Below are 6,844 nucleotides of genomic sequence, written 5' to 3'. Positions count from 1 at the left end.
TAACAGGCATGAAGATGGGTAAGGCTCATGCAAGCAAACCTGAAAGCCCTGGCAGTGAAATCCCAGACTCCCATGTACATGTCTCTCACACAATCAAACACAGCCACTATGTTTGTGTACAACCGATGTGAATATGCACACCTTCATGTCCTTACACTTGGCTTCCTGGCTAAAGGCTCCCTCCTGGCTTTGAGGATGAAACTTCACTGAAAGGCCTATGCAAACTCCAAGCACTTTAAGTTCTTGCTAGTATCCCACTTTTGAGGATAGACAAAAGGAGCAGCAATACATTTGAAAGGCAATCTTCATACGGAGAAGAATTAAAGCCAGATGCAGTTACTGTTTTTAAAGAACAGTGTGGGAGCCTGTGGAAAAGGAGATAAACAGCCAAAGGAAACTAATCTTTTGGGGTGTCTACTATCCTCCCAGATCCTCCATCTTCCATTCATCCTGTCAATTTTCTTGTGTTATTTTTAGATGTTAGGGACTGTTAGCCCCAGTTAAACATGGAAGCTATGGTTGTACCTTTTAATGGAGAGGAAAAAAAAAAGCACTGTATCTTGTAAGACTCTTTTTCTTCTACTCAGGAATTTATTAAAACTAATTTTGAACTACAAGACCATTTCTGGGTTCTAATTTGAACCGAGTCTCTTAAAAGACCAGTCTGTTTATTAGAGCTCCATAGTTTGGTTTGCACATTTGAGAAAAGGGAAGTGATGTTTGACCTGATATAACTGTTTGTCAACATTCCAAGAGGATGATGGTTGAAATGCTGGTCATCACTGGATCTCAGAGAAATGATGTCTAAGAATGCTACGTTATTGGCTGAAAATGCAGATAGCAGCATCAAGTTCTGAAAGACACAATAAGTGAAAACAAAAATAATAATTCCCCAAATGCCACTGTAATAAGAAATATTACAGGAGACATTTGAAGGGATTTGAATCTATCCTCTAAACATTTCCTTTTGTGACATTCCCTTCAAGACATAGGAAGGGCTTTGTCTGGAATTACTTTTGCAAATACTTTTAAATAAGTATTCTTCATATATAATAGCTGCCTTCTCTCACATCCCTTAGAGTCAAAATGTGTGCTATCATTCTGCTCCAGAACACTTTCTGTTACCAAGGAATTCTGAAGGTTGCTGGCATACCATGATGGAAATGGTACACAGGTTTGTGCCTGAAAGGGATCCCAAGAAAGCTGTCATGCAGATGAAAATCTGACAGTTGTCCCATTATCGGTGTACTTACACTAATGTGTCAACGTCAGAAGGAAAACTGTGTTTATTTGTTCGAGGAGTTTCTTTGGTTCGGCAGCTGTCCTCTCCTGACATAACTGCATACCACTGATATCAAATGGACTATCTGAGCCTTGTTTTTGAATAGGGGTGCACTGTAGCAAGGTAAAATGTTAACTTAGACATGCATAAATGTTTCTTACATGAGTCGAGTGGAGGATGTCTGACTGACAGGCAGAGAGAGAAAAGTCTATTTGTATAAAAACAGGCAGTGTTGATTGAGGCTTCCTCCTCTTCTGCTGTTTCTTCCCCAATGCCTTGCCAACATATCTTCTGCTTAATTTGCTTGGCCTACGATGGCAGGCAAAAGAGCAGTTCAGTCTCAAGTCCATTCAGCCTTTAACCTCTCTTCCAAAACTGCAAACAAGCTTGCACATGTCCCTTCAAACCATTGGGATTCTCTAATTCTTCACTGAATATTTTCCCATAAGTTACCAAAGGTATATCTGACTGTCGGTGATTTGACCCACTACCAGATAGGCAGACAACAACTCTGCATGCCGGTTAGGAGAAGATAAAGATCAAGCCAAACATCATCTGTCCAGAATCCTCTTCCTGCACCTTTACTCCTGGATGCAGCAGGTCACTTGCAAATGCCTCTCAGCCTAAGGACTGAGACTATTGTACAAATGTTGCACTCCCAGCACCGTTCTCCAGTCGACACAATGAATTCAGCATAGAAGCTACTGAATCCATACAGTGCAGGAGAGCTGCTCCACTGTGGGGACAGATCTTGGGATCCCAAAGCCTTACAAGACCAATTCAGAAGCCAGTTATGAACAGAGGGACTAACATTAAAAATATTACTTGAAATTTTATTTTCCCAATTTTCTAGACAAAGAAGGTGGAATGACAAATGAGTTACATGTTAAAAATGGATGTTCTTATGTGGAAAAGTTGTAACAATAATATTACTGTCCAACAAACCAGGAAAATATGAATGTAGGTGGCAGAGTTTAAATCTCTGTATTCTCCTAAAATGTCTCTTAATATTGTCATAACAAATATAACTGAAGCACTGCAAAAATTAGAAAGCTGTTTTCTTCCATTTTACACATTCTTAGAGGTCCCTTCTGCCATTAGCCTTAACGTCTGTTGTGATTATGTGGTGTTGCTATATCTTGTACAAAATGTCTGGCTTGAAGCAAAAATATTGTAGTATGTCAAATAAAACAAATTTAATACCAATCAGCTGCACTAATTGGAATGACAGTGACACTCTACACTACACTTAAGATTGGAAATACCTTGCAGATAAGAAGCCTGACATTTGACTGAGATTCCCTGTCTAGACTTATGATACTATTTAGAAATGCAACCACTAAAATTGCAAGCATGCGATTTAAAATATATTATCACAGTTACAGTATTTGTAAAGTGTCTTAAACCTTTCACGCAAGAAATTCTGCTTATAGAAAGACCCTGACAAAGTAGCTCTCCCTTACCCTGTGAAAGAAGGCTGTCCTTTTATTTTAACAATGTTAATGCAAACAAGAAAAAAACAATACTGACTTAAAAATAAATGTGTCCTCTGATTCTACCTATAAATTCACTTTTATTTTATAATGTCAACTTAGAAAACTGGGATTGCTTTCTCTTTTTTTCTTTTACTTTCTTTTTTGGAGATCAAGCAAGAAATTCTGTCTGTCGGCCAGCAGAGAACTCCCCTCTCTCAGGGAAACGAGATTGAGACTCGGTACAAAACTGCTGTTTAGTCTGCATGGCCTAGTCAGGCTTCTGGTAAGACTGAATGTCAGGTCTGGTGGAATTTCTGTAGTGTAGCCACTTGTCCACTAAAAATAAATCAATACTAGCCCAGAGAATTGTGTAAGAAGGAAATTATAAATCCAAAAGAAGGAACAGTTGATAACAACTATTAACTGGATTAAAAGCTGCTTTGGGAGATCACTCCCTTTTCCAGGTAGCATCCATCTCAGCAGACCAACTTCTGGCGACTCACAAATGCTAGAAGACAGAGCCCATTCTGGATAAAAGAACATTTTCAAAAGTCAGAATTCTGGGAACAAAATCCCGGAATTCTTAGTCAGCTCTGGACAGCAATCATAGACCACATTTCTGAAGAAATCTCTAGACCAGACACCTGAACTGTGACACAAACAAGGGACTTACACACAGAGCTGCAACACCTTTGCCTTTCAGTAGGAATCCTGCGTGCTGAATTTCGCCCAGCATAAATCCCTAAGTATCTAAAACTGAGAACAAAAATCAACATGCCTAAAATGATGATGTTTAAAATTCAGATCTCAATCTTTCTGCACTTTTCCTTTTCCTAGCAATTAAATAAATGTTTAATTAAGAAATGTTAAAAAAAGCATACTCCACAGAGCTAAGGACATCAAATCCCCACAATGATAAAAAAGATCAGAGTATTTCTGCCATGTTAGTTCACCGATGATTAAATTGGTTTAAATATTAGCTATAGTTAGAGCTGTGCAAAATAGACTTTGTTTTTCAGAAATTACACAGAACTTCTCAATTTCATAGAATTCTGCACTGCCTCAGTTATGGGTTTCATTTGCAGTGCTGATTAAGTAGATTTTTGCATCAAGAATGCAAATGTATACATATTTTTGATGCAAAACACTCTTTGCTTGAATGCCGTTATGTCTGCTGTGATACTGGCCTGTTTGTGCTCAACAAATTTTTCTGTGTTACTGAAACTTCACAGTAGATTATGGGCTGAAAACAGACCCACTTGGGGATAAAGAAAACATCCTTAAAGTTATGCAAAATATTCATAACAAAATGCAAATACTGTGTTTACAGTTTTCAGCATCTCAGTATAGCAACTCATATTCTAAATTGCACGCAGCTAGAAGCTATATTGAAAACTTTTTAATCAGTCTCTGTTCTGGGTACTTACATCTTTGTCTTGTACAACAAATGTTGCAAAAAGGCTGAGTCCAGCATTAGGTATAAAAATACTGGTTCTAGAGTAGGATAATTTAGATACGTTTAACACTAACATATTCAGAATGAGATTCATTTTTACCGAGAAGGTTTTCCAAGAAGGGCATTCAGCCAGACAGGGGACTGTTTCCTCTGGGGGAGAGAAAACCTGTAGCTAAAGGATTGGATTTTAATTCCACCAATGTTAAATTGCACCAAAAATAATTTGGGACCAAAATAATTATTCACATCACACACTGCTGGGCAGTTATAGATGGATGTATTTACATTTTGCTACAATAAGCAATGCCTTCTGAGAAATATAAACCTCTGTTTCTTCTACCCTTGCATCGCTGATGAATACAATTCTTGTCACTGCTTACTGACGGAGCGAACATACATCCTCTCATTCCTCCACGGATATTCACCTCTCTGCCTCCCTTGCACTAAGTAAAAAGTCCTTCACGTTCAGGACACAATGTTCTGTTTCCCAGCATGCGGCATCAATAAACTAATGCCACTTCTGTCAGTCTCTCTTGTGGTCAATTCTGCCTCCTCAAGAGACGGCCATAAAACTGGCTATTTCTCTCCACTGTACCTAACTCAAACTCACTGGTTCACAAAATTATTTTGGAGAGTGAGAAGGAGAAAATAGTTACACTGCAAAAGACTGTCAGCTCGTAGAAAAAGAAACACAGGCAGCTATATGGATGAGAACTCCACCAGGCTAACATCCCTGTTCAGTTCTGCGCCTCAGGTAATAGCCGTTTTTCAGAGTAGAGATAAGCGAAATATGTTTTAGAAGTATATACTACCATGCAGCGCTTCATCGGGGTGAAGTCTACCCATACGAGTGAACATGACTGTTTCCATGAAAATTATGAGGACCCAGCCTCACTCTTTCAGTTTACTGAATTTTATTTCTTTAGAAAATTCTCCCACACACTCTCTTGGATACGTCTTGCTTTTCCAGTCTGAAAATGTGTGGTGCAGATGTCCACTGATAACTTCAATTTTCTGCTCTGCAAAGGGCAGCCACCACAGTGACAACTGAAATTATGTGGAGAGAGACAAACTAACTACAAGAATGGTAGATGAAACACACAGTGAAAGCAAAAGATTTCGGAATTTGCTCCACAGGTGAAAAAAATTTGAAGTTCAACAGAAACCTTTTGGTCTAAATCAGGCATCAGATCCTACCTGATCTTCCCCATTTGCTCCTTTTCAGACTCAGGTACCTGCAACTGATCCTCCATGAAAAAAATCTGTTTAAAATCAAAATGAAAGAAATTTATGACTGTGTTGGTACCGGATTGTACCAAAATTGCAGGCTATACCTTCATTAGGAGCAAATGCGTTATTAATGTAGGAAAACTACTATACTTTGTAAGGAAAACAACTTCATGAGGAACAGATGTATGTTTCAGGTAATGTGGTTTCTTGGTTATACAATATACTAGAGTAAAAATATAGTTTGGGTGACACAGCAGAATTGCCATTAAAGGCTTCCCCTGCCTAAGTATGTCAGTAGGGACTGATGTCTCTTACCTGCCTTGACCAATGACACAGCAGCTGAAACTGGCGGGGTACACCTCTCCTCAAATGTAACAGTGCTCATCAATCTGGCTCAAACTGAAAACCAATAATGGTGAAATTCGTGAGCAGCAACAAAAACCTGGTTAGGTGAATAATCCTAGTAGTAAGCAATAGCTAAGGCTAAACACAGCGCAGCTCTTCTACCTGGTATTTTAATAATATGCATAAACAGATTTTATCCAAAGGCCAGAATTTTCTAACAATCCAACCAAACCAAAGACATCACAGATAGAATTCAACAGATGCATATTTAGTACACTCCAAGTTCTGTTTACTTCACTTGTAGTGTTATAAACTTTGCTTCAAAAGAAATCGTGCTTGACCCTCTGATTTGAGCCTGTGTAGCTCACAGATAAGTAGCTGCGAGTCTGAATCACTTCTTGGACAACACAAGGGAACAGCTCAAGAGACCTTTTATCTACTGTGTCACCTCTTTGCCAAACGCAGCAATCAAGAGCACTCCAGATTTTACTGGGTGAAACACATTGTGAGCTCAAGGCAAACACAGCAACTAAATGAGTGGGGAAAGGCAACACTTCCCTGATACAGTCCACTGAAACCCATAAAAATGAGGTTTATCCTTTTTAAATTGTTCCTTTGTGTAAAAGGGATTATACCGCGTATGATTTAGTGCTTCTTTAAATGGTTGCTGCTGTAGAAGTAAGATTACAGAAGTGAAATTATTAAGGAAGAAAATACAAGGACAGATGCAAAAAGCCCCCAGAAGCACCTGAAATAGTTTTGGCTGAATTATTTAGCACAGCTGTGTTCTGGTCCCCTTTTGTAATTTGTGTCTACTCCAGTTTAAGATTATCATATTCTGGAAAAATTAGTTTAAAAAGGCGCTAAGTCATCTCAATTCTATATTGTTTCCACTTTTTAAGAAGTTAGATATCTACTTTCACTTTAGAGTTAAGAAATATCTTTTAAATTAAATTTAGCTTTATGTAAAGTGGCATCTGAGAAACCTGTTCTCTAAGCTACGCCTGCTTGTTTATGGCCTTTCTGAAGTGATTTCTGAGGAGACTACTCATAGCT

This window comes from Opisthocomus hoazin, chromosome 14 (genome assembly GCF_030867145.1).
Source record: "Opisthocomus hoazin isolate bOpiHoa1 chromosome 14, bOpiHoa1.hap1, whole genome shotgun sequence".
Classification (NCBI taxonomy): Eukaryota; Metazoa; Chordata; class Aves; order Opisthocomiformes; family Opisthocomidae; genus Opisthocomus; species Opisthocomus hoazin.
The sequence above is the reverse complement of the archived record's forward strand: the minus strand, read 5'-3'. Positions refer to the sequence as shown.